The following is a 20,688-nucleotide window of genomic DNA, read 5'->3' on the forward strand; positions in this document are numbered from 1 at the left end:
CAGGCGGGGGGGGAGCGGGAGGGGCTTATCGGGAGGGGGGGAGCCCCGCTCCCGCCGGCACGGGGCGGGGGGCCGCCGCCGGTGGCACTGGGGCGGGAGGGCGGTGGCGCATCCCTGGGCGGGGGGTTCAGGGAGCGCCTCGCCGCCGGGAACCGGAGCGGGAACCGAAGCCGGAGGCGCCCCCCCACTCCCCGCAGTCGGGGCGGGGCGGGCGGCCGCGCCGGGAAGCTGCCGCCGTGGGCCCTACCGCGGCCCCGGGGGTAGGGGAGCGGGGGTGGGGGGGCGGCAGCAGCTCGGGGCCCTGCCCGGAGGGTGCCGGGGGTCTCGGTGGGCGCTTCTCGCCGGAGCCCCGGCCCCTGCCGTCCGGGCTGGGCTCCCGCCTCGGCATCCCCAGGCGGTGTGAATGTCCAAACAGCCGGGAACATCTGGAAAATGTCACCTGAAGGTGCAGGAATAAAGCCGGGGGGTTGGGGGGGGCGGAATATCAAAATAATGCAGTCTCGTGTTTGGGAGTGGGGCGGGTTAAGGAGCAAAAAGCCCTACGACGTTACAGCCCTGACTTGAGATTTTTCATCTCATGTAGATGCTGGCGGGGGTAGCTCCGTGGGCGAGGGGCAGCGGGGGTGAACCTTTAGGATGCAGGTGAGATGAAGACCCTCAAACGGCTGCCCACCCCTGGAGCAGAGCTGGAAGCCGCCGCGCCTCGACAGAGGCGATGCGGAAGGGTAGCAGCTTCAGCTTCTGCAGGAGTCCGGGCTCGGTGGGAGGCACAGCAGAAAATTGGTAACAAATATTCACGGGATTCCCACACCCAGGGAGGCGAGATGCTGCCAGTCAGTTGCAAAACAGCGGCCCTGGCTACATGCCTTTGCCTTTCCGACCAGCAGCAGCTCCTCGCTTCGAAGTGTCACCTGCCGGTGTGCTCACGTTGGTGCCTGCCAGTTTATCCAACTTGAGAGTAAAAAATAAAACCTGTCCTAAGAATGGCACTCCAACTCCCAGGCTGAGCAGTTATTCTGAGCCTGGCAAGCTTTTCCTTGCACATAAATTAATTTTTTTTCCTTCTGACACAGATCCTACAGATTAGGTTTCCATCATTTCCTTACGGAAGGAGTTCAGAGGCGTGCAAGAATGCACCTTCACAGAGCAGTTATGGTTAGTGGTCTGTGACTGATCCAGCCTGGGAGGACAAGAGTTAACATGAGCTGCCTGGGCTCTAGAGGTTGAGTCAAAGTGGGCAGGCCGAAACCTGTAATGAGTGAGGTCTGTCTGATGGGAAGGTGCTACATTTTGTAAGTTACAATTTATCTACAGAGACTGGCCAAACTGTTTGCCTGGAACAGTTCCCAAATTTCTTTCTCTTAGAAAGTGGATGTACGTCCTGGATCATCTTGAACTTGTAGGCAATGCCTTAGTTTTCTAAGAAAATGAGCCACTGCATTTTCAAATACTCTTTGAAGCAGCTATCACAAGAAGTTTTGAGCCACATGGCCTCGTTTCTTTGCCTGCAGACATCAACATTTTAGAGAGACACTAAAGCAGTTTCTTGTGTTGGTGGAAAGCTTCTGAAATGATGTGCTTTTCAGTTTCTTGCATTCCAGTTGGCAAATGTCCTGCCTACTGCAGTTCAAAGCTTTGAAGCATCTAAATTGCATTTCTGATGAGAAACCAGAGGAACAGAGAAAGTGTGGCCAATTTCTGAGGCCACAAGTTTGGGCAAATCCTGATACTGGCCATCTCAGTTGCAGAATTTCCATTTGTTTTGGCAACAGCAGATTTCACCCCTAGTTCTTTAGGTTTCTGAGACAAAAAAAAAAGAATCCTTTGCATTACCATGTTCACAGGCTCTTAAACATACTTGTCTGCAGTAACAGGGGGTCAGACCTCCAGGGAAACCTTCTGAAGTCTTCATGTTCCTATGAAACAGTGAAAAGCCCAGGGATGTGAAATAGGGGCCTGATCTTCTTGTCCAGAGTAGGTGTGGAGTGTTGGACTAAACGGTCCAGTTTGAACCAAGAAAGCAGCTACTTACCTTGCATCAGAGGAGCTGGAGGAGTAACTAAAGTGCCATGCCTGGGTACAACAGTGTAACGCCTCAAACATCGGTTTTGCAAAATTTGAGCTTCCTGGTTTGCAAGGTCAAACCTTGGTGATGTCCAGTCAGCCTTTACGCTCTGCGAGGGTTGTGCAATGGGTAGGTGAGACCTTCTTGGGGTGAAATTGTAGAAATACATGCAGCGATCAAGTAATTCTTGGCAGTTTCAGGAGTCAGGGAGATCTGCCATAGTGTTCTGGGGGTGGAAATTTCTTCCCCAAGTGTGGCAAGTACCTGCTGGAGATGTCTGCCTCTGGGGCTTTTCTTACTCAGATCTACTTAGTGAGGTAGTGCCACGACGTCTATGGGTACAAAGCACCATTACTAAATGCATAGCCAAAGGGAAGGCCTCTTGTTAATGTCTCTGAGGACAGATTTGTGGCAAAACTTACTGAAACAAAGACCCATGCCAGTTAACAAAGAGCAGAAGGGTTGTGAGTAGCAGCAGGAGGACCAAAAGGGGGGTCCCAGGTAATAATATCCTCTCTGAAGTGGTATGATGAGGGTGTGTTTGTGGTCAGCACCAAAAAAACCCCTATGGCATCAGAAAGGGAGTAGCACAGACAGCAGCCTTTGTCTAGGTGATTCAGGGATTCCCATGGCTCTGAGCCAGCCATGAGCCAGGTTTGCGACCTAGGACAAGTTTTCAGCAGAGCAGTGAGTAGAAGCAGGCATGTCGGGCAGGAGAAGGCTCAAGGTACATACTAGTTTTAGACAGGGAAACTCATCTCCTCTGTCTTGATGCTATCATGTATGCTGCCTAATTTCCCTTGCCTGATCTGGCAGAGGAACGAGACTGCCACAGTCCCCTGGTACGTGCACTTTCCTATTTAGACCTGTGGCTGTTTGTGGAGTCATGAGGATCCCTCCACGTGAGGGATCTCCACCAGCCTCTCCACAAAGGCTCCTCCCGTTCCCCATCCCATGGAGACGTGGTGGCTCTGCTCAGGTCCACGTTGTCAGCCAGGGCTTGTCCTGGAGATGCGTCCTTCTGACGAGTGCCAACCGGTACTGCAATTTCTCTCCCCACAGTCCAATGCTTTACAGAAACTTTGTTTTTCATAACTCAAAAATAAGCACCTCTTTTTCTTCCTAGACATTGTGCACAGAGCAGTTGTGACCATTTCACTCTGAAATGAGTTATTTTAAAAGCCAGGTAAGTAGTTGCATTATTCACACAAATTTTGAAAAACTTAACTGGATTTCTGTTCACACCTGGGTCTTTTCCATTTATCATACCTTCTCAGGAGTTCCTTTACCAGAATATATATGATCTCCTCATTTAATAAATAAAAAAGGAAGACGTTAGCAAAACAAGCCACCTTCCACAGCCTTTTACTCTTATTTGTTCGTACTTTTTGATATTTTATCTTTCCCTATACAAAGGGCTAGCAACGGTCCCAGAAAGCTGTTCGTAGCTTACTTGATTTGCAGATGTTCATAAACTCACTGAGTCACAGAAACTCACAATCTCACTGAATTTTGATTTAGAACATAAAAGGCACCTCAAGACCCAGCTGTAGTAGCATGAACAGCATCACATTTGTATACTTCAAAAGAGATGCACATAGGAAGGATCAAGAGACTTTGAGAAAATGTACCAAGGCTGTTTGCTACAGCGAAGAGAAATTCCCCTAAGCAATGTATTTTGGTTTTACGGGTATTGGCCAGTATTTCATTCTTGGTGTAATCTCCTTTGAGGTTAAAAAATGAGCTGAAAGCATCAATAACAGAAATAAATGACCGCATCTAATCAGTATGATGGTGTAGGAGCAAACAAGACTTTCTCAATGGATACAGACCAGGCACTTGAAATCAGGGTCATACTCTGAAAAGAGACACAATTGACAAGACGTGGGAGTAGATAAAATAGTGCCATTTTACTTAAATTGCTGACAGAGAAAGAGAGCGAGCCATGTTCCACTCCATGGCTGTCAAAAAGCATGAGAAAGAGCTAATGGGCACCACCAATGGGTGGTGAATCATTTTGGGACCTTCCTGTCTGAAACTTTTAATACAAATATCCTGTATTATAAACATTCTATTTAGGTACCTTTAGGGAAGCATAGCGTGAAAAAGAAAGAGTTAGATTAAAACAGTGAAAACTCAGACCTCTGCAGTTCTCCTGCACAACTTTAAAATGTTCATTCAACTCCAATTTCACGCTGATCAAATAGAACTACCCATAATCAAGAAATAAAAATAAAACATCCTTTGTGGGAGACAAAATAGACTACTTTGGTTTATTTTATTGCTAGTTATCACTGTCACCTCTCCAGATAACAGGTTGCTGCTCACCCAGCTACTTAAGATGACTAAAAACTCACCTCTGGCCTCCAGCTAGTCATCTTTCAAAAATACCATCTCAGAAGAGAGGTGAGTCCCTCGTCCTCTCCCTCTGCGGTCCCCATCTGTGGTTTCCACCGGTGCCGCAGTGGTTTTTCGCCTCCTGTTACTAAAGCCCCGAGCTGAGTGCCTGGGAACATCCGTGCTGCCGCTCCCCTCCCCTCAATGCCTTTGGCTGAAACTCAGAAAACAAGAGATGAAGTGACCTTGGTCCTTCGGCCCACTCTCTCCAAGTAGTTTCGGTCCTACAAGCCACTTATAAATTTTTCCAAAGTAGCATTAGACGAGTCCTTCCAATTCTTAAGCCAATAAAATCTAGGTTTCACGAGCCATGTTTCTCTGCCTTTAACGTGGAATAATGGCAAGCAGGCTGTTCTCGTCACAGTTGGTCAGTGAAGTTTGCCAGGGAAAAATCATTTAATCAGAAAATGTGAGCGCCTCAGCTCAGAAATGATTTGTGGCAACTCTGAATGCAGGCTCTTGCAAAGCCCCGAGTATTTTTCAAGTCCTGGGAGCTTCGGTTCCAGAGCAGCACATTCGAAGCTTTTGCAACTCCTGAGGGAAAATCGGTGGCATTTGTTACCTTCACTGCTGCTATTCAGAAGTGGGTAGGTGATGAAGTTAAGGGAAATGACATCAATTTCACACAGTTATTGCTGAGATGACAGGCAGTGCACAGGTTTTCCAAGGGAATATCATGCATCTGTGAAAATATCCGTTTTGTGGGAAGTTGCAAAGCACAAAATTATCCACAATCAGGAAATTTTTCCACTTCTCCATGAGTGTTTACTGCAAAGAAGTTGCTAGCATTTCTTCCAGGCATTTCTCAACAAAAAAAAAAAAAAAGGAAGCACAACATGTAATCTGTGAGCTGTTACTCATTCTTTGAATAATGGATGCTGCTTTTTTACGAAGGCCCCAAGCGACACATGAGCAAGTTTTCTCGGCATCTGTAGGAAGGTGGTATAGCAACAGTTGTTGAAGGAGAAGGGATGGAGAAGCCTTCCTATCACTTTCGTGGTGTTTACTTTTGAAAAAATGGATGGAGTTTCCAAACATCCAGTGGGGAAGCGTTTGCCATCCCTGGGATCTGTCTCCTGCATTGAGGGGAGCGGCGGGCAGGGGATTGGTCTCCCGCTATTGCTAACTGTGTGTAAACACCTGGGTTTGGGGATTTATAATGAGGTCTCAGGAGATGGGTTCTGCTATTACTAATTGCTATTACTCATTTGAATGGAAAGATTCCTCTAGACATCAGTGGTAGGGAAACTGCAAAGCACTGCAGAGCCGTAGGTGAAATTAAGGAACGTGGTGGTGTGTGCGGTCCTTCATGCTCAAGTGAGTTTGAGCGCTGACAACCAAAGGTGAAGGCCCTGACTCCAGCAAAGCATGAGCATGACTTTCAGCTTGTGCTGAAACCCGTTCCCACCACCCCAGAACTTATTTCCCAGTACTGGGATCAGGGCGGTTGCGGCCACAGTTTACCTGTTCCTTCCCAGTCACAAGATACAGCCCTGCGTGGTGATAAGGGTCAGTTATTCCGTATTCCAGGTCTGAAGACATCGCCGGTGTTTGTGGTAATCGCGCCTGGCCTCCGCTGTAAGCAGCAGGGCGGGCTGAGCTCAGCGCTTGCCGTTTCTCCCACCATCCTCCCTCTTACAAACAGATGGGCCTCGCGTACGAGTCATGTCTCGGTTGCATTTAGCTAACAAAAGCAACAATCAAAATCACCACTGCGTCCACAAAGAATAATGAGGATTAGAGTCTCATCCAGTGTGCCGGGAGGCTCATTTGCATTCCCTGATCTGGCTATTCCTCATTTTTCTATTTTATGAAAGGATACCCCCCCATATGTCTTTCTGTCCCTGAGACAAGAGAGCTAAAAAGCCTTCATTCGTGGCTGGGGGTAAGATCATGTTCATCACATCTCCTTTTATACATAATTCTTACACATCGCACACTTCTGACACAATTATCATTTAATTTATGCCTCTCCAGAAAAATACACCACGGTCGTCTCGGCGGTCGCCCTGTTTATCATCTCCGGCTGCGGGAGCCGGTACCGGCCAGGTGCAAGGACAATGGCTGGCTATTCATGTCTCTGCACCAGCTGTTCCCCTCAGCATGCTCCGAGCCTGGGTCCTGCTGATGACAACCCTCTTACGGCGGCTGCTGCTGCTGCTGCTGCGAGTTCAATTTTATTTTAAGAGCTCATCCAGACTGATCATTCTGAAAGCGTGCGCAAGTATAGTGAGGGGTAAGTATATTTTATGGGAAAGAATATTCCAGGCTTTAAATCTGTCATGGAATAGCTTATAGGTCTGTGTGAGCTTTTGAGGTACGGATAACACCAGGGCAGGGAATCGCAACCCCGCTATCGGCGTCCACCGAGTTCTGTGTTCCAGCACGTGGGTCAAATCGTGACATAAGCCGCCAGTGACAGCAGTCATGAGTCCAGAGCCTGATAAGAAATTGGGTGGATGCCTGCAGTACACCTCAGCCCTACAAAGACCCTGGAGCCAGTAGGGAGCGAACAGGCTCCCTGCTGGGGTCTGCTTGTGACCACAGGAGTCGGTCTGCACCAGGCAGCTTAGGGGTCCTAGGACAATGCTGCTCCTGGCTTTTTGGACCCCAAAAGGAGGCGAGGAGAGGAGAGGAGAGGAGAGGGGAGGAGAGGAGAGGAGAGGAGAGGAGAGGAGAGGAGAGGAGAGGAGAGGAGAGGAGAGGAGAGGAGAGGAGAGGAGAGGAGAGGAGAGGAGAGGAGAGGAGAGGAGAGGAGAGGAGAGGAGAGGAGAGGGTGCTGCTGTTAAGGAGTTCATAATCAATTGGTGGCCCAGGAAAGAACAGAAAATTTGCTTATAGATGTCATGAGGCCTTTGAAGCCCAGAGTGAGGATCCAAGCCCTAGTCATTTGCTTTCAGGAGCATGAAATTCATAGTTTCCCATTTAAAAAGCAAATAAGACTATCTGTGTTTTCAGGGAAATTCTGGTTCTGGTTTCAAGTTCTGCTGTTCACCAAAACATTTTCTATGAGGTTTTTAAGAGTTGCTTTGAACAAGATGTTTTGTAACAGAGGGGGAGATATAATTTGCAGCTGTATAAAAACAATGAAAAAAAAAGAGAAATTAAATTCAGAAAGTCTTTTCTTAGCCTCAGTGATGTCATTCACAGATCTCTTCCAACTAATTGTTTTTAAATTAATTTTTCAACTAATTGCTTTACTTCCAAATGCTTTTTCATTAATATTAAATGGAGGCAAAACTGACTGTCTTATAGCTATGGCAGTTACATTTAACTTGCATCGATGGAGCTTTTTCTTCCCTTCTTTCTTCTCCCAGCTCAGTCTATTATATTATCAGTCAAAATTCCCCACTGAAGAATGTACTTCTGAGATTTCTGCTCACTTCCCTCCAGCTGAGAGCAGGAATTTGCCAGTACTTTGACCTTTCTCTCTACTAATCTAACTTGAGTCGGTAGATGCCAAAGGTGGCTTAGTTATTTTATATTTTTCCAGTTTTATCTGCTGACCTGCAGAATAGCACATTCTGTTCTTCTAGAGGCCAACAAAACAAGACAAATGGGATGCTGTAAATACAGTAATAAAACCTCCAAATAAATGAAACTTTGAGAGAGGTCACTCAGAAATAGCTTCAATTCCAATATACCCTGTATTAGTGACTCAAAATCATGTACATATAGCCAATTAAACTGGTAGTTCATGCTGAGATACAGAGATGGGAACTGCTGGCTGGTTTTTGTGAATATTGACTTTCCTTCCAGGATATCTGCCTTCTCTTCCCAGCCATTCCACATGCGTACAGAGTGATGTTGAGCAAATCATCCTTTCTCTTTAGTTTAAAATGTCCCATTCATTAGAATAAGCACCATGATATGGCTGTCCTTTGTAAAATGCCTTGAAATCCATGGACGAAGTCAAGCCTTACACTGAAGAATCACCAGCAGTATGCATTTACAAAGCAACTTCCAAGAGCTTCAGAATGCTATCCTGAAATTACACAAAAATGCATGCATTAATTCAGGAGTATTCTAGTTAGATAAAGCTGTCTGAAAAGGCCGTATTCCCAGTTCATGGACAAGTACTTTTCTTTTTTTTAAATTCAGTCTTGGCCCAGATCATGTCAAACTCAGAAATTATTTATATTTCCCACAAATGGGAAATTCCAAGGGAAAAAACATAATCAGAAATACCAAGGAAGGATGGCTTCCAGAAGAAATTACATTCCCAAGTGAATCCTGCATTATAGACAATGGGTGGCTCAGGTGGGGAGTAAGGAGGAAAAGAAAGTTAGTCTTGCAGGATGCCTGAAGAGAACCAGACATGCCTTGTGTGTTTAAGTTACTGTTCCTCTTCTTTTGGTATTTTAACCCTAATGCTTAGCCAAAATTCAACGTTCTGTAGTCATTTTCTGTTAGAAAGAGAAACTAATGATAAGAGAGGTGGGTGACACAGCTCCACTTGTTTACAAATAATGTACAAAATCTTGCTTCCTTGTGCAGGGTAGAAACCAGCAAGCTGGAGACAGCTTCTCAGAAGGGGGTCTGGCATGTCCAGACAGCAGCACGCGGCTCAGCAAGATCCCAGGAGGTTTTCCCAGCACCATCTTCCCTGCACTTACACCGTAACCCCTCTTGGGTTCCCAGGTCCTCCTGGGCTGCTTGTCCAGGCAGCAGATGTTGCACCTTGAGGTCTCTCAAGACGGCCGCTGCTGGGCACAGCATCGAATTTGGAGAGTCTGCCTCTGATAATTTCAGAGGAAAGATGAAAAAAAGCTCTCAGTGCAATCTGAAAGCTCAAAAAGAAGAAGAGAACCCCCAATGTACTTTCTTCTCCACAGAAAAATACCATTAATGCGAGGGCAGTTGTTACCCTGGGTCTGGCTGCTGTTTGGAACATCTGAGATATTGGAGATCTTTCAGGATCAAATTCCAGTAGGTAATAATTCAGTACACTTCTGCCACAAGAAATAGTCAGGATGATGCGAGTAGGATGGGGATGGGTAAAGGTGATAAATAACACAAAGGTGGTACACACATGCAAGCAACATCTCCACTTGGCACAGCCATCGTTACCAGACTCAGCCTCCTTGCCATTCCTGTCACAGGCTGAAAGGTCTCTCTTGCTGTAAGTAGAAGTCTTTTTTTCAACTCCCAAAGGAAAAGTGGATCATGTATCACACACTCTCACACCAGGAAACATGCATGAACTCAGTATAAATGGTAATAATGAAATTGTAGTATATACATAATTTCCAGCAGCAAAAAGTCTGCTACCAGTCAGGAAGGAGGAAAAATGGAGAGGTCTTTTTCATTACCTAATTTATAGAATCATAGAATCACAGAATAGTTTGGGTTGGAAGGGACCTTTAAAGGTCATCTAGTCCAACCTTCCCTGCAATGAGCCGGGACATTTTCAACTAGATCAAGTTGCTCAGAGCCCCATCCAAACTGATCTTGAATGTTTCCAGGGATGGGGCATCTACTACCTCTCTGGGAAACCTGTTCCAGGTTTTCATCACCCTCAAAGTAAAGAATTTCTTACTGATACCTAGTCTAAATCTTCCCTCTTTTAGTTTAAAGCCATTACCCATTGCCCTACCGCAACAGGCCCTGCTAAAAAGTCCCTCCCCATCTTTCCTGTAGGTCCCCTTTTAAGTACTGAAAGGCCACAATGAGGTCTCCCCGGAGCCTTCTCTTCTCCAGGCTGAACAACCCCAACTCTCTCAGCCTGTTCTCACAGCAGAGGTGTTCCAGCCCTCTCATCATTTTTGTGGCCGTCCTCCGGACCTCCTCCAACAGGTCCTTATTCTTTCCTGTGCTGAGGGCTCCAGCGCTGGACACAGCACTCCAGGTGATGCTGTAGGCTCTGGGGTAGATCATTAAGGCTCCTTTCACTCTTTTCTGTAGTATAGACCTCAGCACTACAAAAAAGAGAAGCTGGCATTGGAACTTGTATGGATGCCCTGAGCTCTATCAATTCTAGCAAATCCATAGTGTTTTTATGGAGGATAGCCCCAGGCACATGATTAAAAGAGCGGAGAGAGTGAAGGTGATGTTCAGTCTTTGGAAACACTGAGAGTAGCTGAGGTTTCTTGGAAGACCTGAGCTTTTTTTAATAAGTTCCCTCATCTTTAATGAGCAAAAGTACTTCTGTCAGGTATTGAGTTTAGATTTAGATTGCAGTGTTGTTCACTACTCTGTTACAAATGTCAAATAGATTTAATGTCCAGACTTGTAAATCCTTTGCAGTGAAACAGAAAAAAAAATGAAGTTACAGAGTGAAGACCAGTTAATGGGAGTGTACGCATGAATGGCCTGTAGGGTTTTCTCATTAACTGCTGTGCTGATTTATATTGTTGTCATCGCAATCTTTTTGTATTATGTTTCATTATTTTCAAAGAATATTTTTACAATTAGATTGAAATTTGTCTTCACGGGAGGCATTGCCCTCACTGAAGGACAAGCATGATATTCCTGGACAACTTGTAATGCAATTTGCCACCTACAGCTGCCAGTTCGCGTCCACTGGATCTTCATCACCCGTGCACAGGGCTGGCCCAGAATGTGGGCAATGGTTAACAAGGTGACTTCAAAACACCCACATCTGTACTAAGCCTTCAGGTAAAAGACAAACAACCACCTTTGTGTGGGACTGAGGAGGGGAAAGTCCAGACACCTCCCTCCCTGGTTCAGGAAGAGTTGAGAGCGGCTGCTTCTGCTGGGGTTCATGCTCACGCCGCCGAGAGCAGCCCAAAGACGGCCTGCCTGGGGGGATGTGAGCACACATTGCAACTAATCACACACTGTACATCAGACTGTAAAAACAAAGACCCATTAATCATCATTTCACCTTGCCAAGTAAGTCAATAGTACTACCCTCATCTTACCTACAGGAAAAACGAGTCACCAAGCTGTCACAGAAAGAGCTGGGGCCAGTGCCAGGACCAGGAAACAGGTCTCCAAACTCTCCAGCGTGCTAGCTTTCATCCTGCTTCGCTCGGGCAACAAAACTGATCTTCCGTGGAGTCAGACTCGAGCCAGATCCTCTGGAGCAGGGGAAGGTAGCAGCCAACCTGTCGGGATGTCCTCTGGGGCAGCAGGACACTGCTCTTTGCCAGGATCATGTTGTACTTTCTAATTTTTGGCTTCTTATAACCTGTTCTTTGTTTGTTGAGGGGAATTGGGGTCTAGAGGAGCCCCATATGATAGTCCTAGGGGCTTCCGGTTGCTTCTATAGTAGCAAAATAGCAGTCACAAAAAATAACAGCGGCAAGCTTTGAAGACCAGCTATTGTTTCATTTCAATTTAATTTTCAACATTTCCTATGTGCACATACAAACACAGGTGCAGATTAAAAGCTTCTCAGGAAAAATAAACCCAATAGCCTGGACTTTCCTTAAACTCAGAGGCGTCACAGCAGATGCTTCACAGGTCCCATAGCTGACTCGGTCTTTCTCAATGCAAACTTCTTGCTCCTGTTGCTATAACTCAGTTCATCCTATAGACTCACCGCTCATAGGCCCACGAGACCGCCTGTCTTGAATTAAGCACACGGGTATTGTTCCGCTTCCAGCCCTTTTCCTCTCACAGCAGAACAAAGAAAGAAACTGTAATAAAGAAATAAATAATTTTTAAAACCCCAACATCAAACTTAGCAGAGAAAACAAGATGCTTGGGCAAACTTAGTTCTCAGGGGGAGCTGACAGTTGATTTACCCCACTAGCACATCAGTGATTTTCTGTGCTACAAAAGAACTACGTGGTTCGGCTTGTTCGCTCTCAGGGCTGCTGCCGAAATCCCCTAGCCATGTACTCAGGAAGGGATCCTTTTATCAAAAAGCTTTGCTCTTTGAACTGCAAGGATTGTACGTAGCTGATATTGTCCTTCTGTTACAGCCTTAAAGACGACTGACTGCAGTGATGTGGCAGCGATGTGCTGAGAGCAGAATTTAGCCCCAGTTTGATGGGAGAAGGCAAACACGCAGATTTGGGCACTTGCATTCGGGAGGGCTAATATCAAGGAGAAGGTCTCTGTGAACATTACCAGCCCAGTGGCAAAACTCTGATGATCCAAATTCAAGAGAATAGTCTGAAGGAGGGCATTGTCTTAAGATGCTGGGAGAAAAGGAAAGAAGGGTTCAGAGGCTGAAGTCGCTGGCCCAGCAGCATCAATTAGAGCTCACCATAGTTCTGAGGTTACATACACCAGCAGGGACTCTGGCTGTGTGTGAAAACAAAAATGTGGTAGAGTAAAAGGAGTATGAGGGAGAGGGAAGGATTTGAACCTGGCTGGAGAAGTCCATCTCCAAACAGACCCAGCAGGAGTGAAGGTGGTGTTTACATGTGCAAGGGTAGAAGGGACAGATTTGGTGCTTGCAGCTGGTTAGGGAAGGCGATAAGACCTGCCCTTTTCTTTCTGGAAGGTAAAAGGACACTCTGTTCTGCATTGAAAAAAAAAAAAAGAAAAAAAAAGAAAAAAAAAGAAAGAAAAAAAAGGGAAAACAGGAGAATTTCCACACTGGAAATTCTTACCCAACCTGTGCAAATACCTCCGTATCCATTGGCAACAAATCTGGAAGGTCCATCTGCTTCCAACCAACACACCAACACCCACTGATCCAACCTCACATGCTCTTACTCTATGCCCCCCCATTTTACCAGATCATAGAAAGGGAGGAGGAGGGAGAAATCCAGCGGATTTACTCTAATCCCTGAATGCAGCTTTGGATCTGCATTGTATGGTCTCTGACCCACCCCCCGGGCTATATAAACAATACCCCGTGCTGAACAGGCGATTCTGTACAGCCCATGGAGAAGAAAAAGGAGAGAAAAAAGGTAGTGAGAAACAGAGACAGTATACAGTGTAGGTAAGCATAATATAATAGCAGCAGAGTTTGTATTTTATGCCAAAAAAAAATCCCACCAGTTTTCTTGGCCTTTTTACTAGAACTTGCTGAAGTTAAGATGCAGAGAGTAGTTTTACAGACTCTGACACGTCTAGCCAAATGATAGAGCAAAAAGCTAGTGAAATGCCTTCCACATTCGAATGTACAAAATAATACATCTTGTGGTTTTAATCAGCCTGGCTTTCTACATGCCTAGGATTTGAATGTAAGTCTTTGCCAAACATAAGGATTTTTTAAGGGTGTTAATCACATAGCCCTTTTTACAGTGTGCGAAGTGATTTGAAATCATTGGGGAACATTAATACCTTGAGGGGAGAGTTCCAGGTTAGAAGACTGCAGTTTGCAGCGCTGGTAAGACATATAAATCACTTCAGCTGCGGTGGAATGTGATGATTTGAAACCATCGGGTTTGGAAATGGAAAAAAGACGTGATCTTGAAGGATTAAAACTGCTTTGAGTATGCTGAGCCCAATCCTACAGCTCTGATTGAGACATATTCAACAAACATCAAAGTACGAGCTGCAAGATCAAATACTTTCTGCTGGAAAACTTCCAGTAAAACTTACCCTTTCTAGCTCTGCATATATTTAGAAACACTGGGCCTAATTGTACAGCAGTTTGCACTTGGCGTAATCACCTGTTGTTCAAACTGAGCATAAACCGCCTTTTCTGATCTAGTAATAATTGTACATCATTTTGCCATCTTTGTGAGGTGCAAAGCCACGGCGAACGAATGCTTTGTTCTGCGAGGAGAAAGAAGTCAGAGAGAAAACGTTCTTGCTTCCACGAGATTGCAAGGCAGAAAAAGGTGGCAAGATGAAGGGCACTCACGAAATTGTGCAAGTTACATAAAATGGAAGTGGAAAAAGAATGGAAGAGCAGCAGCTTTATTCCTACAAGCAATGTCAGCTGGAGAGTAGGAAAACTTTATCGTCTTTACCATCTTGTCCTCTAACCTTGCTCCCAGGCAGTCTTGAGGGCTGCAGGGAAAACACAGTTTGTATCCAGTTTATGTATTATTTATGCTGGACTTGCACTGTCTGAGACCTAGTACTGCGCTAATAGGAAATCTTAAGAAAGGAAAGCTCTAAGAAGGATTTAGGAACAAACAGCTGTCAATTGGTGATGCTCAATAAGATACAATTAGTGACACTGGATCAGATGGGATGCATTTAAACATTACACTTCTTTCTAAAAGTCATATATCCACAGAGAAAAGAATGAAACACATTTCCAGGTTTACGAAATTTCTAAGCATACCGAAATCATTCTTCTTCTGAAGAAGTTTCCCTGCCTTTTGCCATGACTTACTTCAGCAGTGAGGATGGTATGAGAGAGCAAGCTGGATTTGTATGTGCAGGTTGTGAGGAGTTACGTATTTAGCTTGATTAATATTTGCTATTGCCAAAGACATCTGACCTTTTTTGGAGGAGCTCAGTTGCTACCTCTTCCTCGTAGCAAGCAAGTCTGAAGGGGAGTGGTGACAAGCACTCTGCCTGCCTTCCATGGAGCTCCATTCAAGCTTCGATGACAAACAGTGTTTTTCAGGTTGCTGCGCTCCTTCTGCCAGCTGCATTTGCACCCCCAAGATCCTGCCAAAATAACCAAGACCGAGCCCTTCGGAAGGGGGAGGACGGAGTCTCCTACCAGGAACAACTCACACATGGATCCATAGTGAGACTCTGCTTATCCGTCTTCCTCGTGGAGGACTTGTAAGTATATATGCTTATCGATATGGAGATATGCTTATCGATGTGTATATATGCTCTTACATACAGCACTTACATAATATGCTTTAGACTGAGGTTAAACACTCTAGAAGTAGAAATAACACCTTCCATGCAGCCTTAATTCAGTTCCTTGCGTAAGTGTAATAAGAGATAACCTTTAATTAAATGGTTGTCTTTTTTTTTTTTTTTTTTTTTTTTTTTTTCACAGAGATCTTGTCATGTGGTGAGAACAGCGATAAGAAAAAGAAGCAAGATCGGGAAGTAATGAGGCTCCTTGCTTCATTTGCTCCACTGTGTAGGAAATGAAACTTCTGCAAAGAGCAAAGGCAGGAGGCTGCAAGAGAGAGCATGTCTTTTGGAATAAAGCAAGTGAATATTACAAAATAAAACTGAAGTCATGCCCGTGCTGCTGCTACAGGCTTCCTCCCTGACCGTAACCACAGTTCCCTCAGTCTGCTTCACGGACAGTGAAGCTACAGTTTAGACGCGGCAGGGCGGAAAAGAAGCGTGCAGCTCATGGGCCAACATTACAGTGTCTGGCAGCCGTGAAAATGCAGAAAAGACCAAGTCTTTGGAAGAATAGGAAGGCACAGAAACAGGACACGACACTCAGTAGGATTAGGTACCTACTAATATCTTGACTCGATGTGATATGATATAGTTCTTCCATAATAGAAAATTTGCATTTGGCAAAACTCCCCCTGGGACAGTTTTTAAGCTCCACTTCAACACAAGAAACACCCAAGTTTTCGGAAAGATCAGTTACTCTACTCGAAAACAACAGCAGAAAGTACTTCCCCAATTTTTCTTCCCATTACCACCGGTATGTTAAATGACTTCATTTCAGAGGTGAGCCAAGGAGTAGCTCAGCAGCTTGTTGGAAGGAATCAGCTAAAGACTTGGAAGCATCTGTGTAGCCACCCTGACCAGGAGACTGCTCTGCATCGAGGAGTCGGAGGCTGTGCCTGCAGGTCCAGCGTGGCCATCAGCTGCGTTGGGTTAACATATCCTGTGGCCACCAGACAAACTCGTCCATCTCGTTAGAGCAGAGGGGCCTGCAGGCGGCTCCCGCTTGGTACCAGGGATTGTGCCACCCACTTGGCCTTGCCTTTATCTGAAAGTGCAGTGAGAAGTTCTCCTGCAAACGACCTTTAGGAATAGTGTTGTTTTCTTGTAAGGAAATTATTTAATAGCTCGAAGGACCAAAAAGGAAGAACCTCTCCTTGGGGGGATCTACCATGGGGAAATCCATCTGGGTCCTGTCTGATGCTGTGCAAATACAGGGTGCCTAGTGTCTGAAGGGACCTTAGAATTACTCACTATGTTCCCCTCTTTATTCTATCTTATTAAAATGGCTTTTTTATTAATCTATTTGTCGTTGGGCCTTTCCTACTGAGATCCAGAAAGAGCCCTGCACCATCTCTCTCTCTCTCTCTCATCTCACCACTACCCCTGGTGCAAAACAACATCTTAAATGGATTTTTTTTAAAAGTTTTTTTTGCTGTATTTGTGGGAAACAAACTCAGACAAGAAAAAAATATTTGGAAAGCTACTAAATGTAAGTTTATCAATACTATCATTTGTGCCATAACATCAGTAAAGCAGATGTTCCAGTCAGGACTAGGTTAGTGGTGTATAGCACGCATGGACAAATTCAAAGGAACAATACTCACTCTGGAGAGCTTCCACCAAAAAGCCCTGATGCTACCTAGAAAGCCACAGGGATGGACTCTGTGATCAGATGCCTTTACAAGAGCCTTTTCTAGGATTTATGGGCTAAGACCTCTCAAAGGGTTATTTTGTCTACCTGTTACAGAAAGATGGACATATTTTGCAATACAACAGGTAGAGTTATGTTGCTTGGGCTTTAGGGGGTGGAATAGAGCAAGGAGGGATGTAATTCTGTTTAATTTAAATGTTTACCCTAGAGATACAAGCTAAAACAAAAAAATAGACAGCTGTAAAATGGACTGCTGTTGTTACAGAGACACAAACTCACTCTTCGCTTTCTCCAACGACGGCAGAGATAGACACCCTTTTGGACAGTCACCCCGAAAGCCACATCTCAGAGCCGTGGGAGGTGAGGGAGGCAGCATGCCCACCTCTCCCACTGCAGACCAGTGAGCAAGGAGGAGCTGGGCAGGAGTTTCCCAGATGGGACACAGCAATGGTCCTGGAGCGGAGCCCCATCCTGCAACCGTGGGCAGGAGGGGGCTGCGCACCCAGCGGGACCTCAGGCTCACCCAGGCATCTCAGCCTGGGCTACCGGTGTTGGGGATGGGAACGACCATGAATACTGACTGCAGTGATGAGACCTGTGATTTTTACACTGATTGCCCCCTTGCTTTTGTAGCCGTGGCCGTACAGGTGGATTGATCATGTGTGAACAGCCCCGTCGACTCCTAAACATTTGCAAAAATAAAGGTCCTGTGAAACGCGGTAACATTCTTAGAAATTTGATGCAAAAAAAATTATCTCTTTTGTGGTGTCACCTTCACCATAGAATACCCTCAGATTTTAGATTTAATAAAAACCTGTAGACAGTGCCTTGGAAATATGATCCATTCACAGCCAGAAAAAGAGGGAGGCAAAGAAAAAGCACCTCGAGCATTCTTTGCCAAAGAACTTTCCAAAACCTCCTCTTTAGACCAGCCTCTCGATATTTTTGCAGCCTGACTCATAAAACGTCGAGTGTGTGTGGGAGAGGGAGAGTGGGAGTGAAGGGATGGCACTGCCATTTTAAAAATGATTATAAATAGATAAAACGCCAACTGTCTGCATTTTACCCTCAAGGCATCATTAACTGGCCAGGATTATTGCCATCATCTATAACTAATAATGCAAAGACGATTAGTTTTGTTTCTCAAAGTCATAAGGCTTGACAGCAACACACGCAGTTTGCAAGGTACGGCTCAAGTCGGGATTTTTCTAGACAGTTTGGGTGACGTTTCTTTTTTGTTTTAAAATGGAGATCATCAACACAGCAATTTAAACTATGCGCTTGTATGATCACTAGCAGTCTGGATCGCAAAAAAAAAACCACAACAAAACAAAAAACCACCCAAAAATTCACAGTATCATTTACTTCAGACTGTTTGTACTCTTGACTTCCTCTTGCTTCTGTCGAAGTGCGTGCCTTTCGTTTTTCCCTTCCGCAGAAGCCCCAGGCGTGTTTCCCCCCCGCCCCCCCCCCCGGCTGCCACCCACAGCCGCATCCTGCCAGCGCCGGGGCCACAGACCGACCAGGGCGAGGTCTGGCTTCGACATCCCAGCGCAAAGCCCTTCGGCTGCTTTAAAAACGTTAAGGGAAGCTTGTTGGGTACAGGCCTAAGCTTAATGATGACAGTGGGATCGGGGCATTGCTATTTTTTTTAACCCTTCGTTTTCTGGGCTGCATGTTGTTATGCTTTTTAAGAGATGTGATCGTCATCAAACGATGCGTACACATCAAACGATGCGTAACATCAACAAAGCTGTCAAGACCCTTTCTAGGGCACACATCTCTGAGTGGGGTCCCAAGCATGATTGGGAGCTCTTTTTCTCACTGCGCAAGGTATTTGAGAGGGAACCAAGCTGGTGCTACGAAGTTACGGGTGCCTTCCCACTTGAGATATCCTATGATTCTATCAACTGCCAAACGTGTTTATAGAGAAGAAAACAATTCTGAGAAGTCCCACCACGGCAGTTCCCCGCTCTTGGGCCAGCTGGCTGGGCTTGCTTGAGTGTAAAATATAATAGAAATGTAAGCAGACAGACCGTGCCTCGTTTTACAGGACACAGACACGGGTTAGGGAATCCCGCTCCCGGCCCTGAGCAAACCCTTCAACGTCGGTGTTGCTAACATCAAAGACGAGACCAGCATCCTGAGGAGCCCGAGGCACAGGTTTTTTACACAGTGATTTCTTTTCATCTGCTGACCTGTTTTCCAGCGCACCAGGTGCCACGCAGGGAGTGAGGACACAGGGCCCAGCAGCAACCTGCCCTCACCCACTGCAGGTGCTCTCACCCCCCTTCCAGCCAGAATCCAGCCAAGATAACCAAAAGCCTCTTAGCAGACTCTAAGAAGAAAATTACAGACATTTTTGTATAGGGCTGAGGACTACTCAGTGTCCATGCTTCCCAGCACGGATCCTGGGGGAGTTCAGGTGTCAGTGTGTGCTGATCCCCTGTGGACATAAGGCTGGGACAGAGACTTTGGTGTTCAGCGTAGACAAGGTGGGTACATGGAGGCTCACACAATTTTACATTCCCAGCAAAGTTTTCCAGTCAACCCTTTGATGCCTGTGGACTTGGAGCTACTCAAGTACCTTGCAGATGTTATGAATCACATACTTGAATTTAGGTACTCGAATGCCACCGAAGGTACCTGTAATGCAATCATTTCCATCTTTGGATCTTGACTTCTGTGTCAGCTGCCTCATAGCGTTGAACTCCTGCTGAATGGTGGTGAGTGTCTTCAACTGCTGTTGCCTTTATGCCTTTTTTTTTCCCCTAAGAAAACTGAAAGCAGATTTCCAGGAAAATAATACTGTGCTCCAAAATAAAACTTTATAAAGGAAGCTTTTTAGACCATTAGCTACAGAGGGAGACCAAGGCCTCCAGACTAATAAAGACCTGTCAATAAAATATGTCTTCTATAACCAAAGCTTGACAAAAGACCTAATTCTGCAAGATACAAACTCGCAGCTATTCTAATGTGATCTCCTGTGGCATTTAGCAGACTTAGCGAAGACCAGAAAATGCAGCTCACTATATTCCCATTCAAACATAATTATAATTTACTGAGTGTTTCCCCACTGGGAAAAAATAGTCAGGTTTTGAGTACATGTTGTACAAATACATACACATAATATGCATATACAAATACATGGTACATATTGTCCTCCCTGGAAAACAGCTTTAAGGGTGGCAAGGTGGCAGTAAGACTCTTAGTGTCACTCAGCTTGCAATGGTTGTGCTGGAATGAGCTCCAAAAAGGAGCAAAGTCATGGACAAAATGCTGCTATATTTGTGAAAATGCTGTACTCGGAGATGCCCAGGTCTGACTCCAAGCATTTCTCCGACAGGAAGTTTGATCTGGATCTGATCTGACAAGACTCTGGAGCGTGTTTGTAGATCGCACTACTCCCTCCCCAGGTACCAGCCTGGTATTTAACCTCCCCGAGCCACTCAGGTGCTCTGGCGGAGATAAGCATAATTTGTGATGACATCTAGGCTACACCACAAGATAATGCTTCTTCTGGTGCGTTATTCAAAATACCTGCCAGGAGACTTGCTTCAGCTGCTTAAATATGCATCTACAGTGCGTCTGTGGCTAAAGCTCTACTCAGAGTGGCAGAACTAAACTGAACTGCCACCCTCAGGAACACTTTATTAGAACCATTTCACATTAAGCAGTTTATGTAACTAGATCTTAAATAGACTGGCTTTCTAGAAATGTTGTCAATCCTTATCTGTAACAAACTTATCCTTAACAAACCCATTCAACTTTTTTTTTTTTTTTAAAAAGGAGTACCTAGAAATATTGACCATGCAGATTTCTTGAAATCATTGCACTGGAGCAACTCTTCAACCTGCTGCGGATTTTCTTTGAG

This window comes from Rissa tridactyla, chromosome 3 (assembly GCF_028500815.1).
Source record: "Rissa tridactyla isolate bRisTri1 chromosome 3, bRisTri1.patW.cur.20221130, whole genome shotgun sequence".
Taxonomy (NCBI): domain Eukaryota; kingdom Metazoa; phylum Chordata; class Aves; order Charadriiformes; family Laridae; genus Rissa; species Rissa tridactyla.